Source organism: Chiloscyllium punctatum, chromosome 26, assembly GCF_047496795.1.
Source record: "Chiloscyllium punctatum isolate Juve2018m chromosome 26, sChiPun1.3, whole genome shotgun sequence".
Classification (NCBI taxonomy): Eukaryota; Metazoa; Chordata; class Chondrichthyes; order Orectolobiformes; family Hemiscylliidae; genus Chiloscyllium; species Chiloscyllium punctatum.
In genome coordinates, this window is record NC_092764.1 from 50,557,078 (window position 1) to 50,578,819 (window position 21,742).

Consider the following 21,742-nt stretch of genomic DNA (forward strand, 5'->3'; position numbering starts at 1 on the left):
GATTCATCACCTTAACAGCACTGAACATTTCCAGAGAATGATAACGCTGAAAAAAAACCTTTGCCTAAATTCTAATTAATATGCACATGTCAATTAAAATGGGTTATTACCTTATGCCACAGGGTCACTGTGGCAAATAAATTTCCTCACTAGTCAAATTTTATAAAAATTAGACATTGTACATGCATGTTAAAGTGAAAATCATAATTAGTGCTTCTTAGCCACATTTTGCATATATTAACTAAGGTTAATTGTTACTGAAAACTACATAATATACCGGCTCTAAATGTTTCAGTCTTCATATTTCACTGAAAAAACTGTTACTTATCACAATATATGCGAATTAACTTTACAATCAATGATCATTGCAGATGATGATAAAAAATCAACAACTGCTCAAATTTTCAAGTTAGAATACTAATACAAATTAATGACAAAAAAGTTGCTATGGCCCACATGACAGAGTCTTAAACATAATCAAACAATTATAAAAGTGAACACTATCATATCCACCAAAAAAGCTCCATTTTGTAAAGTGACAGAAGAGAATCTTTAGACACGGTTTGGAAATAAGTAGAAAAATATTTTACTAATTTCGAAGCATTACATTTCTCCAAGTAATGTTCACTTAAGCCATTCAATTGCATTTTGTTGCCCATCAATTGAACTATTCGAGACTGCAACAATAATTGTTGCAAGTTTATTTCTCATCTTATCATTTCAACAATGCTGTTTTCTCTCTGCTCTTATTTTATATGATTACTGTTTCTACCCACTACTGGACAAAGTAATTCTCACAATGACTTTGATTAGCACAGTTATATTTAGATTATTTCAGATCAATATAGTAACTGGTAAACTGTGTGATGTGCACATTTGTCATATTTAATGGACCATATTTTGCTTTGAGCAATGACCTTTTGCTTACTGGATCTATACTTGTCCATATATTTGCCAAAAAATGAAAACAAAAATTGCCATTCGTAGGACATCCAAACAACGTGGCATTCTCTACAGAGGTTTTGAGATCTTTACAAATAGGGCAAACAATTTAGTATAACATCAACCAAGCAAATTGAAGAACTGTTAAAAAAAAGGCACCAGGACTGAAGTTGGCATAGTGAAATGAGGGGTAAAGAAACACAGGATGAAGAGATTAAAAATAAATCAAAAGCAGGAAAAAGTCACATGTTGGTTTAAATCAATAACAATAATTAAAACCTAGAATTAATGCTTGATAAAGGTAACATTCAATGCCAGAGAGGTTATTAGCAGTAATTAGGATTTATCAATGTGTGAAAAGGGTTCTTAGATGGGAAAGGATAAACTCTGACACTTATATTGAGTGTAGTTCTTATCCATTATGTCAATACAGGAACCTCATACTGTTCAACACATTTGTATGGATAGTTAGATTGAAAGAGGTTATGTTCATACAGTTTATGAAGGAGTGGCTGTAGCTCAAAACAGTAACTTCCAAATTTCCAATTTTAATTGCATATGTCCACTCACTAAATGTTGCCATCAGTTTCACGATTATTTTCACAGCAAAATGTGTCACAACAAGTGGAATATTTTTAAAGATCCCAAATTCAAGGTCATGGAAAGCAAATACTCATATGAAGGAACTGTCGACCAGTATTCTTCTCTGAGAAAACAAGAACTAACATTTTAACTATAATCAACTATTTCACGAGCAAAGAATTTTATAAAGTGGTTAAGTAATTGCATATCATGCTGGTTCCTTATATTTACTTTAGTCTATATCTTTTGCAAAACAAAACTATAATGGGTCTGATGTTTCCAAATACTGAATCACACATTTCGATTGTCTAATGTCTCATATTTTATTAAATTAAGTTAATATTGCTGAGAATTTATTTTGAATAAACTTACATTGTAATCTTAAAAACCAACATTGAAGCAGCACCACCAATAAATTCATACAACATAATTGAAATCCTTGGAATAGAACAGATGATACAAAAGCATCAATGTTAACAGAGTGCGTCCAAGGTGAGAGGGGAACACCCTGCTGACAGCTGAACATAACTCTCAGGCTATTTTAACTTCTGAGTCTCATTATAATATAGTGGCATCACCGAGGTTCAGATTAGGAAGATTTCATAAATTCCCAAGAGCAACAGGGATGAGTGCACCTCTTATTTGGCTCAACCCACAACAGTACCTCACAAAGCTCTCGAGGTACACCTCCCAATTTTCAACAACTGCTATCCTTGAGTCAAAAGGTTATATCAGAGCACCTCTCTCTTATTTACTAGCATATTTGTAAAGCGACTGCAAGAGGAGCTGAACATGCTTAGTGAATGGACAAGAACATGGCAGATGGAACAAGAAGTATACGAAATAAGGTAGGTGAACTTGCAGCGTGGGTTGGTACCTGGGATTTCGATGTTGTGGCTATTACGGAGACATGGGTAAAACAGGGACAGAATTGGCTGTTGCAGCTTCCAGGGTTTAAATGTTTTAGTAGGGTCAGAGGTGGGGGTAAAAGAGGGGGAGGTGTGGCATTGCTTGTCAAAGATAGTATCACACGGTGGAAAGGACGATGGATGAAGACTCGCCATCTGAGGTAGTTTGGGCTGAGGTTAGAAATAGGAAAGGTGAGGTCACCCTGTTAGGAGTTTTCTACAGGCCTCCTAATAGTCCAAAGACGTAGAAGAAAGGATTGCGAGGATGCTTCAGGAGAAGAGTGAAAGTAATAGGGTGGTTGTTATGGGGGACTTTAACTTTCCTGATATTGACTGGGAAAGCTATAGCTCGAGTTTGTTAGATGGGTTGGTGTTTGTCCAATGTGTGCAGGAGGGTTTCCTGACACAATATGTAGACAGGCCAACAAAAGGTGAGGCCATACTGGATTTGATTCTGGGTAACGAACCAGGCCAGGTGTCAGAATTGGAGGTAGGTGAGCACTTTGGGGACAGTGACCACAACTCGGTGACTTTTACTCCAGTGATGGAGAGGGATAAGTGTGCATTGCAGGGCAAGAGTTATAGCTGGGGGCAGGGAAATTATAATGCGGTGAGACACGACTTAGGATGCGTGCCTTGGAAAAGTACGCTTCAAGGCAAGTGCGCAATTGATATGTGGAGCTTGTTCAAGGAGCAACTATTCAGTGTCCTTGATAAGTATGTACCTGTCAGGCAGGGAGGAAAGGGTCATGTGAGGGAGCTGTGGATTAATAAGGAATTGGAATCCCTTGTTAAAGGGACGAGGGCGGCCTATGTAAAGATGAGGCGTGAAGGTTCAATTGGGGCGATTGAGAGTTATAAGGTAGCCAGGAAGGATCTGAAGAGAGAGCTAAGAGCAGCAAGGAGGGGATATGAAAAGTCCTTAGTTGGTAGGATTAGGGAAAACCCAAAGGCTTTCTATAGGTATGTCAGGAATAAAAGAATGACTAGGGTAGGAATAGGTCCAGTCAAGGATAGTAGTGGGAAGTTGCGTGTGGAGGCTGAAGAGATTGTGGAGACACTGAATGAATACTTTTCATCAGTATTCACTCAGGAACAGGACGTTGTTGCTGATGTGAATACTGAGTCACAATTAATTAGAATGGACGGCTTTGAGGTATGTAGGGAGGAGGTGTTGGAAATTCTAGAAAGGGTGAAAATAGATAAATCCCCTGGGCCTGATGTCATTTATCCTAGGATTCTCTGGGAAGCAAGGGAGGAGATTGCAGAGCCATTGGTCTTGATTTTTATGTCCTCGTTGTCTACAGGAATAGTGCCAGAAGACTGGAGGATAGCAAATGAGGTTCCCTTGTTCAAGAAGGGGAGTAGGGATAACCCTAGTAACTATAGGCCGGTGAGCCTCACTTCTGTTGTGGGCAAAGTCTTAGAGAGAATTGTAAGGGATAGGATTTATGAACATCTGGATAGGAATAATGTGATCAAGGATAGTCAGCATGGTTTTGTGAAGAGCAGATCGTGCCTCACAAACCTTATTGAATTCTTTGAGAAGGTGACTAAGGAGGTGGACGAGGGTAAAGCGGTAGATGTGGTGTATATGGATTTTAGTAAGGCATTTGATAAGGTTCCCCATGGTAGGCTACTGCAAAAAATACGGAGGTATGGCATTGAGGGTGAGTTGGAGGTTTGGATTAGGAATTGGCTGGCTGGAAAAAGACAGAGGGTAGTAGTTGATGGTAAAGGTTCATCTTGGAGTGCAGTTACTAGCGGTGTTCCGCAAGGATCTGTTTTGGGACCATTGCTGTTTGTCATTTTTATAAATGACCTGGAGGAAGGGCTAGAAGGTTGGGTGAGCAAGTTTGCGGATGATACGAAAGTCAGTGGAGTTGTTGACAGTGAGGAAGGATGTGGTAGGTTACAGCGGGATATAGATAAGCTGCAGAGCTGGGCAGAAAGGTGGCAAATGGAGTTCAATGTGGGTAAGTGTGAGGTGATTCACTTTGGTATGAGTAACAAAAAGATGGGGTACTGGGCTAATGGTCGGATACTTGGTAGTGTGGATGAGCAGACGGATCTTGGTGTCCATGTACACAGATCTCTGAAAGTTGCCACCCAGGTAAATAGTGCGGTGAAGAAGGCATATGGTGTACTGGCTTTTATTGGTAGAGGTATTGAGTTCCGGAGCCCTGAGGTCATGTTGCAGTTGTATAAGACTCTGGTGCGGCCGCATCTGGAGTATTGTGTGCAGTTTTGGTCGCCATTCTATAGGAAGGATGTGGAGGCACTGGAACGGGTGCAGAAGAGGTTTACCAGGATGTTGTCTGGTATGGTAGGAAGATCGTATGAGGAAAGGCTGAGGCATTTGGGGCTGTTTTCATTGGAGAAAAGAAGGTTTAGGGGTGACTTGATAGAGGTGTACAAGATGATAAGGGGTGTAGATAGGGTTGACCATGAGAACCTTTTTCCACATATGGAGTCAGCTATTACGAGGGGGCATAGCTTTAAATTAAGGGGTGGTAGGTATAGGACAGATGTTAGGAGTAGATTCTTTATTCAGCGAGTCATGAGTTCATGGAATGCCCTGCCAGTAGCAGTGGTGGGCTCTCCCTCTTTATGGGCATCTAAACGGGCATTGGATAGGCATATGGAGGATAGTGGGCTAGTGTAGGTTAGGTGGGCTTGGATCGCCGCAACATCAAGGGCCAAAGGGCCTGTACTGTGCTGTATTTTGCTATGTTCTATGTTCTATAATGGGAAAAATTAGTTTGTTTGTTTTGGTCGGAGAAACAGATGTGCAGAGTCTGCCTGAAAATGATAAGAGACTGGCAAGTGTAGATGTATAAAGGGATCTTGGTGGTCTTGCTGATAAGTCACAGGAATCTTAGCCTTTATTGCAAGAGGATTTAAGTGCAAGAGGAGTGAAGTCTTGCTTTAATTTTACAGAAACTTGGTTACACTGTTCCTACAGTACTTTGTGCAGTTTTGGACTCCTTATCACAGGAGGGATAATATTCCCATAGATGGAGTGCAATGAAGGCTCACCAGCATTGTTTTTGGGATGGGGGATCTGTTCTATGAAGAGAGATTGGACAAATTGGGTCTATAATCTCTAGAGTTTTTAAGAATGAAGTGACCTCATTGAAACTTGCAAAATACTTGAAGGGATAGACACGGTAAATGCATGGATGTTCTCCCTGGATGTGGAGTCTAGAAGAAGGATTTTAAAAGTAAGGACTTACATCAAAGATGATTTTTAAGAATATTTATTCAGATTCTTGTGAACCCTTGGAGTTCTCTATCACAGAGGGTTGTGAAAGGTCAGTCTTTGAGTATGTTTAGAGACTGGTAGACTTCTGATGAACAATGGCACACAAGGTTATGTGGATGGGGTAGGTAAAAGGGATTGGAATGTTCACCAGCCATGATGGTATTGCATGGTGGGGCAGATTCAGTAGGCTAAATGGCCTATTCTTTCAATATTACTACTTACTTACCAATCTTGTCTACTTCTTCTCTAGGTCCTGCAAAGGCAGGACGCTCTGAAGGGCTCTGTTAACATACAACAATATGGAAGAATTTTCATGGACATTCCTTGGACAATATCTACACTTCAATGCTGGAATTACTATAACATCTTTAATTATGATCTTGGGCAGCTGTTATGGACCAGGCCAGAACCCCCCAAAAAGTTTTAAGAAGGTAGCCCAGATTTTAAGTTTTTTCTCATTTTAAAGGGTGGCACTGTGGCTCAGTGGTTAGTACTGTTGCCTCACAGCGCCAGGGACCCAGGTTCGATTCCAGTCTCGGGCGGATGTCTGTGTGGAGTTTGCACATTCTCCCTGTGTCCGCATGGGTTTCCTCTGGCGGCTCCGGTTTCCTTCCACCGTCCAAAGATGTGCAGGTCAGGTGAATTGGCCACGCTAAATTGCCCAGTATTAGGTGTATTAGTCAGAGAGGAAATAGGTCTGGATAGGTTATTCTTTGGAGGGTTGGTGTGGACTTGTTGGGCTGAAGGGCCTGTTTCCACACTGCAGGGAATCTAATCTAAAGGCAAATGTAAAGTGGAGGGATGCAGCTGGTCAAACCACTCAACTTTAAACAGAACAGAATTTATTTAAACAATACCATTGAAATGCAAACAAAAGAAAACAAAATTTAGAATAACTTAACTATTTGAAAACCCAACAGACTCTATCGCAACTTAAGAAACCTATTCCAATGCCTGCAATATCCCATAAACACACCCCTTGGCAAAAGGTAAATTAAAACACAGGTTCTTACAGGCAGGAGAGATTTCAGACAGAAAGTTCAGGTAATACCTCTGTTGAAGCATGGAACCTCTTTTCCCAGCAGTTTTTTTTGACTGCCTGCAGAAACTAAACCAAACTAGAAAAAATCTGAACTGGCCACCATCTCCCCCACCCCCTTCCCAATTTCATTGTACATGAAAAAAATACCTAAAGACTTCCTCTGATTATTGACTTAGGTAGTTTCCATTAGCCATTTTGGCACCACTGCCTTTACAACCCCTCTTGAAACAAACATAGGACAACATATCCGTATTAAATGGGCAGTATTGTCATAGTGGTTTCACAGCTTCCACTGTATGTTGCTCCAGAATACTAGAGTTATGGATGGGTGTTATGAACCAAGTCTGAAGAGAGTATCAAATTCGCCCCCCTCCCACCCACTAAATATCCTGTCATGTTCCTCAGGATCAACAGATGATGGATTAGCACAATGTCTAAGGACATACATACTGCGATGACCATCTGGGTACTTTGCAACGATGTCCATGATCCAATTTCTATGAGCAACCATCAATTGCACATTAATGGACCAGGGTACCCTTTTCAACTGATCATATGATGCCCTGTCCTAATAATAACACATATTTAGTGATGGATGCCTGGCATATGGGGGTAGGTGGCTACTTCCAAAACATCGAAAGAGTTAGTGGCAAAGAAATCGACAGCTACGGTGACTTAGAGCCTCTGGCCAAATACAGTGCCTAGTAGTACCAACAGCAGGTATCCTTGTAGAAAGGTGCAGATGTCCAAGATAGCTTGTCTGATACATTCCTCTGCTTTTAGGTCCAGGCAAGTTACAGTGACCCTGTATATCCTGAGTAGTGGATATGGCCTCTGATCACATTCCCACCTAATATCCCAAACCCATCAGTATCACTTTGTGTCTTCTGAGAGGCACAGCTCCCTCAGGCTCTTGCTTTTCTTCCAACAGTTCCTCAATCCAGAAGAAAAAAACAGTAATTACAGAACTCATGGATGGTAAGAGAAACTTTCTGAGGTAATGTAAGGCAAAGAAGATTGAAGTGACTGGATGCTAGAGTCTTTGGTTAACCATATTGTGATGATCCAATGATCTACTAAACTGAAACTATATTCCCTTTTAACACAACAGCAGCGACATGATACCCACCAGCTTCAAACATTTTTAATCACTTAAAATAATCATGTGCTGTTAATTACACAAGCTGAGACTTTTGACTGATTATCCTCATACAGCTGTCAGCCTGAACAAGTTTCATGCGACAGAAAAATGGCATTGAGCACAGAATATGCCAGGATCATGGCACAAACAGGAAATCTCAATTTTAACTGCATCTGTCTCATTCATGTTGGGTTTGAATCCAAGTTTGCCTCAGATTCTCAGCATAATAATTAAATCATGAAAGTGAGATATAAGTTACAACATGCATCTAAGATTAGACACAGAGATACATATTCCTCTCACAATTTTGAATGTGGCCAATTTTAAGCAACGTTTGTTCTGAGAAAGAAACACAATGTGAAGCTGCTTTGGGACTGGTTTTTCAATCCTACCTTAAATGAGTGTGGAGATTGTGGCAATTTCAAGTTGATGTGACTGTTTACTGTAACTGAAGCTGGTGCTACTGAGTTCATTTCGTCAAACTCTCAGCCAGTACCACTTAATAGAGTGATTCTTGATACAGTAGAAGTCCTGACAAAGTGACATTCCGTCATGCCAAACAAGATTTCTATATAAAGTAACTATTGTACATAGGTTCTCTAAACAGTAAATTGGATACAGTAGGGTTCTTTTTATGATAGAAATTACAGTGCTAGTGCAGTATGGTTGCTATCATGTATCACTGAGGCAGATAAATAAAGTACTCTATTAAAAGGGTACTTCAAACAATACAGCAGAAAAGCCCTTAGAATTAAAAAAAAATTCTTGTAAAAATTGCAAAAGCTCTTTTATTTGTTTAGTGAGACTTCGGCTACTGGAATGGCTCAAACATTTTTCATTGTCATCTTCCAGTTGGTAAAGGTATTTGTTCCATATTTTAAAATATTTTCCTAATTTTCCAGGGATGGGTACAATAAATAGGCTCCCAACTTTGAGACTAAATTAAGTGACCAGTGAAAAACTGCATTCAAAAGGAGCATGTCCAGACATTTTTGCACCACTGATTACCAAATCATTCTTCTTTGAAGCATGATTCCCCATTGAGATTGTGGATCACTGAATTTGACCTTTAATATCTATTCTATTTTCAGTTACACTTAACTATTATATATAAAGTTCTACATACAACTCACATCACACTTTAAATCAATAAGTCGCCAGTTTACATCCATTATGACTATACATGCCTTGCTATTAAAATCCCTGGATCTACACTTGAACTCACTCATCTTTAAGCACTTGAATGCCCAATCTCACCTTCTGAGATTCATGATGACTGAGAACAACTTGTTTCAATGTTCTAGCTTGATTCCACAATCTTTGTCAGATGTTGTCAAAATCACCACTACCCTCAACATTTTTGCTTTCAGATCCTTTCACAGCTCCTGCAGAAACAAATATAATGATTTCTCAGTTGATGGCCTAGAAAAAGGTGACTGATGGGCTGCTTTCCATTGCTGAAGATTATGTGAACCTTTTCTGTGATGGTGTCAGTAATAATGAGCTTAGGTCTGAGTCACTGGCTGGCTTCCTACAAGTACAGGGTGTCAGTGAATACAAGAACTTGGCAATCTTCACACCCTAGATAAGCCAGGAGCATTCATGAACCACAAGAACGCCTGCTCCAACTTGCAGCCACGAATAGATTTCCTCTAAATGCACACAAAATTCCCAGGGATCGACCATGACATTTTAATCCTGTAGCCCTCCACGTTCCCTGTCATCATTGGATGGTAAGCAGACACAGGATTGGGTTGTTTGGTTGCTCTGAGACAACAGGTGCATATGCCAAATTCAGAAGATGATGCCAGTCAGAAAGTTGACTAATGACACCCAACAATGCTAAAATGAAAGCCATATGACTACAGATGTATGATCAAATAAGTAATGGCATTTTGGACATGTCCTTCAGGTGTTCAAACAAATCTAGAGTCGTTCTGCAGCATGCCACAGCCAGGTCTCCCAAATTGTTGCAATGTGCTGCACTCTGTACAAATTTGTATGGCTTCCAACAAGGTTTGGACCTGTGAGAAGCACAAGGCTGAACTTAGATCTCTTCAGACAATTCTAAGGAAAAGCAGGATAGAAATGTGGATTAAGGAAGATAGTGAGACACATGGATTACTAGCTATCCACATTATTGCGTAGATGTCAGGGCTGCCTTTATTAATAAAAGGTTCACTTAGATTGCATCAGCGGACAGATGATAGAAGTACATGCAACAACCACAGCTCATCTCTGCAACCATCTTTCTGCAATGTCACTGACTTCAAGCAGTCCTAGAGCCAACTGACCACACTTTGGACATTCTTTAATTGGTCCTCATCAGATTACATTTTCCCATTCATCACATATCGAATAAGTAAGCAGCAGCTGCAAAAGTATAATACTTATGTGCTAGAGTGCAGAAGCATTACAGTTCCTTAAACATTTTAACTGCTTCTCGAGGCAAAAATTCCTCCACCTTCAGCAGTGATAGAAGCAGGCTCCCTCTATTGACTGCTGAGATGCTCTTGGTTGATGCCTTCTGGGTTATGAAGCTCATAATGGCCTTGCCTGTATCTAGAGTTATACAGATATACAGCATGGAAACAGATCCCCTGGTCCAACTCATCCATGCCCACTAGATATATAAATTAACCTAGTCTCATTTGCCAGCATTTGACCCATATCCCTTTAAACCTTTCCTCTTCATATACCTATCCAGATGCCTTTTAAATGCTGCACATGAGAAATTGTATCTCATGAATTTGATTGAGTTTTTTGAAGAAGTAGCAAAGAGGATAGATGAGTGGACACTATCTACATAGACTGGATTAGTGGTGCTGGAAGAGCACAGCAGTTCAGGCAGCATCCAACGAGCAGCGAAATCAACGTTTCGGGCAAAAGCCCTTCATCAGGAATAAAGGCAGTGAGCCTGAAGCATGGAGAGATAAGCTAGAGGAGGATGGGGGTGGGGAGAGAGTAGCATAGAGTACAATAGGTGAGTGGGGGAGGAGATGAAGGTGATAGGTCAAGGAGGAGAGGGTGGAGTGGATGGGTGGAAAAGAAGATAGGCAGGTCGGACAAGTCAAGGAGACAGTAACTGAGCTGGAAGTTTGAAACTAGGATGAGGTGGGGGAAGGGGAAATGAGGAAGCTGTTGAAGTCCACATTGATGCCCTGGGGTTGAAGTGTTCCGAGGCGGAAGATGAGGCGTTCTTCCTCCAGGCGTCTGGTGGTGAGGGAGCGGCGGTGAAGGAGGCCCAGGACCTCCATGTCCTCGGCAGAGTGGGAGGGGGAGTTGAAATGTTGGGCCACGGGACGGTTTAGTTGATTGGTGCGGGTGTCTCGGAGATGTTCCCTAAAGCGCTCTGCTAGGAGGCGCCCAGTCTCCCCAATGTAGAGGAGACCACATCGGGAGCAACGGATACAATAAATGATATTGGTGGATGTGCAGGTGAAACTTTGATGGATGTGGAAGGCTCCTTTAGGGCCTTGGATAGAGGTGAGGGAGGTGGTTTGGGCACAGGTTTTACAGTTCCTGCGGTGGCAGGGGAAAGTGCCAGAATGGGAGGGTGGGTCGTAGGGGGGTGTGGACCTGACCAGGTAGTCACGGAGGGAATGGTCTTTGCAGAAGGCGGAAAGGGGTGGGGAGGGAAATATATCCCTGGTGGTGGGGTCTTTTTGGAGGTGGCGGAAATGTCGGTGGATGATTTGGTTGATGCGAAGGTTTGTAGGGTGGAAAGTGAGCACCAGGGGCGTTCTGTCCTTGTTACGGTTGGTGGGGTGGGGTCTGAGGGTGGAGGTGCGGGATGTGGACGAGATGCGTTGGAGGGCATCTTTAACCACGTGGGAAGGGAAATTGCGGTCTCTAAAGAAGGAGGCCATCTGGTGTGTCCTATGGTGGAACTGGTCCTCCTGGGAGCAGATACGGCGGAGGCAGAGAAATTGGGAACATGGGATGGCATTTTTGCAAGAGATAGGGTGGGAAGAGGTGTAATCCAGGTAGCTATGGGAGTCAGTGGGTTTGTAAAAAATGTCAGTGTCAAGTCGGTCGTCACTAATGGAGATGGAGAGGTCCAGGAAGGGGAGCGAGGTGTCAGAGATAGTCCAGGTAAATTTAAGGTCAGGGTGGAATGTGTTGGTGAAGTTGATGAACATTTCAACTCCCCCTCCCACTCTGCCGAGGACATGGAGGTCCTGGGCCTCCTTCACCGCCGCTCCCTCACCACCAGACGCTTGGAGGAAGAACGCCTCATCTGCCGCCTCAGAACACTTCAACCCCAGGGCATCAATGTGGACTTCAATAGCTTCCTCATTTCCCCTTCCCCCACCTCATCCTAGTTTCAAACTTCCAGCTCAGTTACTGTCTCCTTAACTTGTCCGACCTGCCTATCTTCTTTTCCACCTATCCACTCCACCCTCTCCTCCTTGACCTATCACCTTCATCTCCTCCCCCACTCACCCATTGTACTCTATGCTACTCTCTCCCCACCCCCACCCTCCTCTAGCTTATCTCTCCATGCTTCAGGCTCACTGCCTTTATTCCTGATGAAGGGCTTTTGCCCGAAACGTTGATTTCGCTGCTCGTTGGATACTGCCTGAACTGCTGTGCTCTTCCAGCACCACTAATCCAGTATTTGGTTTTCAGCATCTGCAGTCATTGTTTTTACACTATCTACATAGACTTCAGTCCTCATGGTGGACTGGTTAGCAAGATTAGATCACATGGAAGAGAGGGAGAACTAGCTATTTGGACACAAAACTGGCTCAAAGGTAGAAGACAGAGGGTGGTGGTGGAGGGCTACTTTTCAGACTGGAGGCTTATGACTAGCAGTGTGCCACAAAGATTGGTGCTAGATCCACTGCTTTTCATCATTTATATAAATGACCTGCTTGTGAATATAAGAGGTATGGTTAGTAAGTTTGCAGGTGACACCAAAATTGGAGGTGTAGTGGGCAGTGAAGAAGGTTACCTGAGATACAATAGGATCTTGATCAGATGGGCCAATGGGCTGAGGAGTGGCACATGGAGTTTAAGTTAGTTAAGTGTGAGGTGCTGCATTTTGGAAAGGCAAATCAGGGCAGGACTTATACACTTAATGGTAAGGGGAGTGTTGCTGAACAAAGAGAACTCAGAGTACAGGTTCATATTCCTTAAAGAAGGTGTATGGTATGCCTGCCTTTATTGGTTAATGCATTGAATATAGAGGTTGAGAGGTCATGTTGTGTTTGTACAAGACTTTGGAATACTGTGTACATTTCTTTTCTCCCTGCAATCGGAAGGTCATTGTGAAATTTTAAGGGTTAAGAAAAGGATGTTGCCAGGGTTGGAAGGTTTGAGCTATCGGGAGAGGCTGAATAAACTTGGGTTGTTTTCCCTGGAGCATCAAAGGCTGATGGGTGACCTTACAGAGATTTATAAAATCATGACGCACATGGATGGGATAATTAAACGAGGCCTTTTCCTAGTTTGAGGAGTCCAAAACTAGAGGGCATAGGTTTAAGGTGAGGGGGAAAAGATTTAAAAGGGACTTGAGGGGCAACATTTTCACACAGAGGGTGCTGCGTTTATGAAATGAGCTGGCAGAGGAACTTTGTACAGAGTCAGAGTCACTGTCGATAATTGGGACATGAGGCAACATACAAAGTGTTGATAGAAGATGGACAATAAATGAGAACTGGAATTGCCCTGACTGGCACTCCCACATCCATACTCCCTTCTGTTATAATCCTTCATGAATTAGCCCACTTTTCTACTCGATCCATTTTCTGCAGTGTAGGAAATATTAACAAGCTACCTCAGTAATCCTTCTATTTAATAATTTTCACTTGTGCACTTGGCAAGCAAAAGACTGTCACGTTGACCATTTTTGCCCCAAATCCTACCTCCCTCCCATTCTAATCAACCTTGTGGATCACCCATCCTTCCACCTGCTGAACCTCTATCCTTTTCCTGTAATGTATCATGCTAGCAGAGGACGTGTACATGTGTCCATATCACTGTTAATATAACATTAACTCATTGCCACCATACCAACCAATACCTCTACCCTGCCATACCTCTAACTACTGCAACACACTGCTAGAGAGTAACAATGGAGATCCTAGCTACCTACCTTAACACACAAATGCTGAAATTTCCTTTTCCTCCTCATAACTGCACAGAACTTTGATCTTCTTCCAAATAGTGATAAATAACATGCCCATCAATGCAACAGAAATAGCCCTTAGCTCATGCAAATTTCACTTCCACAGCCATCTAATCCTCCTCCTCAAAGCATTAAAACCAGGTCTGGAAAATGGTTTCATCACCATTAACTATTTGATCACTATCAACTCCTTGTTCCTCCACTATTTTTATTCATCTCCACGCTTAAATATTTTCTCCTTTAATGTTTCCATTCACATTAACCATCTGTTTTCCTCCCTATTGTTCTCCAAACCCTGCAAACCTTTTCTTCCTTATCATGCCATGCCCAACCCTCTCTTCCTTTTTTCTTTCTTCCCTATTCACATCTCCCATCCATGCTGCTCCCCTCTCTCCTTTTGTTCTTTTATTTCTCTTTACTTTCTTTGCCCCCCTTCTTTATCCATCTGTACCACTGAACCTTCTTCATTCCCTCATCTTGGGTTCAGTTAACTTCTGCCCCTCTAATCCTACTTGATCTGAAGGCAGCATTTGGTCCTGATTCTGAATAATGAGTAACATATAACTACCTCAAACCTAAATTGCATTCCAGTTTCAGTAAAACTCAAGTAGATGTCAGATTTCTATTAAACATACCTCCACTGATTTAAAAATGATAGCTAGAGTAAGTAATTTTAAATATTTCTCTACTTTGTACAGAAATACAAAGTATTAATAATCCAGAAATGTACATCCACTACCATTTGGTCTTCAATAAATAGTATCCTCATTATAGGGAATTATTTTCTAACTTTTTAATATAACCATCTTTGCTGAAATTAGAATGCATTTGTTATTTTATTTGTATTAATGATATTCCCACATAATTTAAGTATTTAAAATCAATTTAATATTTCATTAATGATAGATCATTTAGATAATGTTTGATACATTAATAATATGTAACTTCAAATAATCATATTCATGTGTCATTTAAGTATATAGTTCTCATTAAATGTGTGAACTAAAAGAAGCAGATAAATTTACAAATAATATTTGAAGAAATGTTCTGAATGACTTGCCTACGTTCGCTATCAGCTGATATTCAAAATTGATTGATATGACATTAGCGTTAACTGTATTGTAATTCTAGTTTATGCTTTATCATTAAATCAATTACAATTCATGAAAATTTGCACTTTAACAGAAACAAAGCTCAGTCCTGGGGAGATCCACATAAAACTTTGGCAGAGCAAGGTGTAGAAAATTGATAAGGTGTCACAACCCTCATTCTTCTTATCTGCTCTGTCTTCACCACAACCTCTTTCACTACAATTTCTTGATCCTGTTCCAGCTCTTGGCACCTTTCATCTTTCCCACTTCTCATCTCTGTACTGAATGCTTAGTGCTCCAAAGAACTTATAGGAAGTACAAGTCACAGCCATCTCCTCCTACCTACTGGGATTAACCTCCCTTTCCTCCAAACACACCTCCCCTTGTTTACCAGAGACCCCCTTCCATACTCCCACATTAAGTAATACTTTCGCTAAATATCTAGCAAACACCACACATACAATTTTCACATTACCCTTATTCTTGGAAACTAGTTTCCAGTCTCACATCTGTAAACTTCTTTCCATAACTCTGCATAGATTCAGAGAGATATACAGCTTGGAAACAGACCCTTCAGTCCAACTCATCCATGCCGACCAGATATCCTAACCAAATCTAATCTAGTCCCACTTGCCAGCACTTGGCCCACATCCCTCCAAACCTTTTCTACTCATATACCCACCCAGATGCCTTTTAAATTCTGTAATTGTACCAGCCTACACCACGTTCTCTGGCAGCTCATTCTAGACACGCACCACCCTCTTGTGTGAAAACATTGCCCCTTAGGTTCCTTTTATATCTTTCCCCTCTCATCCTAAACCTATGCCCTTTAGTTCTGGACCCCCACATCCCAGGCGAAAGACCTAGTCTGTTTATCCTATTCATGACCCTCATGATTTTATAAACCTCTAGGACATCACTCCTCAGCCTCTGACACTCCAGGGAAAACAGTCCCAGCCAATTCAGCCTCTCCCTATAGTTCAAATCCTCCAAACCTGGCAACATCCCTTTAAATCTTTTCTGAACCCTTTCAAGTTTCACAACATCCTTCCGAACGGAAGGAGACCAGAATTGCACGCAATATTCCAACAGTGGTCTAACCAATGTCCTGTACAGCTGTAACATGATCTCCCAACTCCTATACTCAATGCTCTGAACAATAAAGGAAAGCATACCAAACGCCTTCTTCACTATTCTATCTACCCGCGACTCTACTTTCAAGGAACTATGAACCCGCATTCCAAGATCTCTTTGTTCAGCAATACTCCCCAGGACCTTACCATTAAGTGTATAAGTCCTGCTATGCTTTGCTTTTCCAAAATGCAGCACCTCGCATTTATCTAAATTAAACTCCACCTGCTACTCCTCAGCCCACTGGCCCATCTGATCAAGATCCCATTGTACTCTGAGGTAACTTTCTTCACTGCCAACTACACCTCCAATTTTGGTGTCATCCGCAAAATTACTAAATATACCTCCCAAGACCTTTCCAAATACACTGCAAAATTCCCACAATTTTTCTTCCATACATCCAAAATAAACTCAAGAGTAAGGTGCTGGAAAAGCACAGCAGGTCAGGTAGCATCCAAAGAGCAGGAGAGTTGACGTTTTGGGCAAAGGCCCTTCATCAGAAAAGGTGCTGGAAGTCCTTTCCCAGCAACACACTCTCAACTCTAATCTCCAGCATCTGCATTCCTCACTTTCACCTCCTTTTTCATCAAAATAATCTCACCAGCTGACTCTTTTCAATATTTCCATTTTTCTCCAACCTCAACCTGTCATTTTTTCCTCATGTTCTTCTATCACATGAACATTAAGAAAGTTAAATCTTAAAAATTACTAGATTGAAGAACAAACAATTTAACAAGTTCAGATGAAAAATGCCATCAATGTAAAACCTTGATTTAATTCCTCTCTCCAAAGATTTGACCCTGCTGCATATTTCTAGCAATTTTTGTTTTTATTTCAGATTTCCATCATTAACAAAATTTTCCTTTGATAATGTGATTGCTTTACAATGTTCACATTAAAGCAGGCATGAATATAATTTGAATCTAAGCTGTCAACACCAAAATAAATTTTTATTCAAAGAGTAATGAACCATATCCCGTAGCAACAGAAAGGATGAGGGATTTCAGGATTATGCTCTCCAAGAGGTATTTCTAGATGGAAAAAGCAAAAAAGATAACATGTTAAGAGAAAATCTACTGGAAATTTGGAGATGTAACCAGCAGAGTTGATAAGGGGGAGCCATTGGATGTTGTTTACTTCGACTTTCAGAAGACTTTTGATCAGGTCCCACATAAAAATTTGCATGTAAGATTAAAGCACATGGGATTGAGGTAGTGTACTAAAATGGATAGAGAACTTGTTGGCAGACAGGAAACAAAGAGTGACAGGCTGTAACTATTGTGGTACCACAGGGATCAGAGCTTGGATCCTAGTTATTCTCCATATACATTATTTAGATGGGGTAACTAAATGTAGTATCTCCAAGTTTGCAGTTGACACAAAGCTGGTAGGCAGGGTGAACTGTGAGGAGGATGCAGAGATGTGATTGGACAAGCTGATTGAGTGGGCAAATGCAAGGTAGATGACATAAGATGTCAATATATATGAGGTTTGTGGTAAAAACTTTGTTCGTAAAAGCAGGAAGGCAGATTATTATCTGAATGGCACTAGGTTTGGAAAGAGGGAGCTGCAATGTGACCTAGTCAGTTGCTGAAAGTAAGCATGCTAGTGCAACAGTCAATGAAGAAGGCAAATATTATGTAGCTCTTCACGGTGAGACAATTCAAGTACAGGAGCAGGAATGTCTTGCTGCAATTGTAAGGGCCAAATTAAGATCAAAATTTTAATCTCATTATCTGCAGAAAGAAGTTCTAGCTATGGAGCAAATGTTTAGCAGACTGCTTTCTGGGATGACAGGACTGATATATGAAGAGAGACTGGAACGGTTAAGACCATATTTTCAAGAAGGAGTTAGATATAGTTCTTAGAGCTAAAAGCATCAAAATGCATGAGGAGAAAGCAGGAACACAATACTGAGTGGGATGATCAGCCAAGACCATACTGAAGGGCAGAGCAGACTGAGGGGCCAAATGGCCTACTCTTGTTCCTATATTCTGTGATCTGTCACCTGAGAATATGGATTACTTGGCTCAAAGTGACAGGAGGCAAATACAATAACAATTTTATAAAGTGCTTGATAAAAAGACTTTGAACTTTAATTACTGCATACTGAATGTTACTGTGCTACGTTATTGATATTTTGGTTTTGCTTGTATCTGGGATCATGTCAACTTTCAAAAGATAAAATGGGGTAATGCTGGAAAATAATTTGGGGAACACTGTGTTCAGAGCTTGAGTGAAGGCAGAATCTATCTAGCTAGAGTAAAGGAATATTAATAAAAACAGTACAATTCCTGACGTCAAGCAGGATGGTTGCTATTGGAGGCTAAGCATTATATCCAGAAATATCACACCAAGACGTTCATCACCAATATCCTCAGGACAGCCATCTTCAGCTTTATTAACAAACTTCTTTAACTGAGAACAACTTTTTTTTTGGCTTAATTCATTTCTTCAGTTTACATCACTTGTGATCACTTGGCAACTTTGCTCAGCCTTTGCTAACAGTTTGTTAATATGAACCAAATTCTCTATTTCTATTTATTTGGTGATGGCATTGGAATCTGCAGCTTTTTTAAGCTGATGAAGCAGACACCAATCAAAGTGAAGCAGGTTATAAAACCAAAAATATTAGCGTTACTGCAAATCTTTTTGCATCATTTGGAATTTTTAAAACATTGAAATGACTTAAGGTGAGCACAACCTTTAAGGGCCCAGATTTTGCTGTTAACACTAAAGCAAACAGCAGCCACCTTTACTTATGTATAAATGATGATAAGAAAAAAGTAATGAAGCTAAATGCAAACTCTTAAAAGAGCTGTTCCAGTTGCATTAGTGTCAATCATTAGTATCTTGGATAGTATATTTTGTCACCTGCCTCAGGTGTTGAATGTATGAACTTGCTTTATTTGCATGGCAGATATAAACTAACCCAATGCATACTGTAATCCCATTTTTATCAATATAATGACTATTAATTACTTTCAATAAAACTCTGGAACAGAAAATTAAATATGACAAATGTGGAGACTCAATTGTGGGCGGCACGGTGGCACAGTGGTTAGCACTGCTGCCTCACAGCGCCAGAGACCCGGGTTCAATTCCCGCCTCAGGCGACTGACTGTGTGGAGTTTGCACGTTCTCCCCGTGTCTGCGTGGGTTTCCTCCGGGTGCTCCGGTTTCCTCCCACACTCCAAAGATGTGCAGGTCAGGTGAATTGGTCATGTTAAATTGCCCCTAGTGTTAGGTAAGGGGTAGATGTAGGGGTATGGGTGGGTTGCGCTTCGGCGGGGCGGTGTGGACTTGTTGGGCCGAAGGGCCTGTTTCCACACTGTAAGTAATCTAATCTAATCTAATCTAATCTAATCAATCCTTTAGGGTTTGAAAGGGGCTTCAGAAATGTCAATTTTTATAGTTTACATTCATTTGTCCTTTTCATCTCTTTGTCTCACATTTTCCCTCCCTTTCTGTACTTGATTTGCCACTGAATTCACCCACTCTAATTCATACTCTTTTCTCAGTCCATCCTATCTCATTGGTTAAGGAGATGCCCTATAGGGTGTTCTATTAACACTGATCAAAAATGTCTGTTTCCCTCCCTGTGAATAATGATCTGGAAAGATTTTTCTAAAGATCTTTCTAAAGCTTCTCAAGTGGACAACCTCCAAACACCAGATTGTTTTGAAATGTTTTCAATCCTCTATTGTTAATTAACACATTCCAATGATTCAAATTGAAATCTGGAACCAGCTCACATTTTTAGAAGACACATATTATATCAGCTGAAGGGTACAAAACCAAGTCTAACTAACTAACTGACCTTGGATAACAAAATCTGGCATTTTTGTTGGTCAGTGTATTGTATCCTAAAAGCTGACATTCAGTTCTGAGCTAATCATTCTTCAATCAGGATTAAGTGAACTGAATGGTTGTTTATAGCAGCATTTCAGTTATTACCTGACTTACAAGAAGCCTTAAAATCAGAAATGAGTTCCAACAGGCTCAAGCAAGGACAACAAGCAATGAATGCCCTTCAGTCAAGAAGAATAAGGTTCAGCTAGCCTTCCTGTTCAATTATGTTAATACTCTGCTTCTAATCAGTCTAGAATCACTTGCAAAGAGTGTCCAATTCATTGAACTATGAAAGGATTGGTATTGCTAATATAACTTTTAGAGGCGGACAAGGAAAATGGTTGAAAAGAATTTTCATTATTGTAGATGATCAATTAACTATTAAAATGAACTTTTCTCAATCTATTAAACAGCACACTGTATAGGCTTCCAATTTTTAAATTATAAATTCTACTAAATTATTGTAATAATTACACTGAAATTAAGAAAACAAATAATACGATAAAATAACATTGCATTCCAACACTGTAGTTGATAAACACAATGAACATGAAAGAATGTCTTTGTTTACAATCCAATAAATGTCCCACAAAACATTCTGTACTTCATTTTAATGAGTTTGTGACATACAGTTAGCAATACAAGAACCACCACATCAGATCCTGCCACAAGCAACCATGAATGGTAATATACAATAAAAGAACTCACTGGAGGAGGAGGTTGTACAAAAACCCCATCCTCAATGCTGGACAACATTCAGCCAGAAGAGCCAAATGGATGACCCATCTTGGTTTCCTCCTGAGGTACCCATTATCAGATGTCAGTTGTCAGTCAATTTGATTCACTCAACATGCTACTAAAAAGTGGCTGAGGCATTGGATACTGCAACGGCCATGCCCCTGACAACATTCCAGTAACAGTACTGATTATTTATGTTCCAAAACTGCTTCTAACCAATCTGTTCCAGTTACAACATTGGCATCTACCTGACAATCTGAAAAACTATTCAGATTTGACCTGACCACAAAAAGCATAACGAATTCAACCCGGCCAATTACTGCCTTTTGGTCTGCTCTGAATAATTAGAGTGATAGTCTTCAACAGTACTATCATGCTGCACTAAATCAACAATCAACAAATACTCACTGGTAATCAGCTTAAGTTCCACCAGGTGTACATAGCTCCTGAATCCATTACAGTTTTGGTCAAACATGGACAAAAGAGTTGAATTCAAGAGGGGACAAGAGGGTGACTGCCCTCGACTGATGATTGCATAATGCTCAGTACCATTTGTGACTCCTCAGATACTGAAATTTAAAAGCAGCAAGACTTGGACAACATTTGGATTCGGGCTGACACGATGCACGTAACATTTATGTATCTTCAGATTCAATGGCTTTACCATTACTAATCATCTACTATCAACATCACAGAAGTTACCATTGATCAGAAATTGAACTGGATCAGCCATATAAATACTGTAGTTAAAAGAACAAGTCAGAATACTGCATGAACTCTCCTCTTGACTCATCAAAGCCTGTCCATCATCTCCAAGGCACAAGTAAGGAATGTGATGAATAGTCCATTTTTGCCTGTGAATACTGCTGTAATAATACTCAAGAGCCTTGACACCATCCGGGATAAAATAGTCTGCT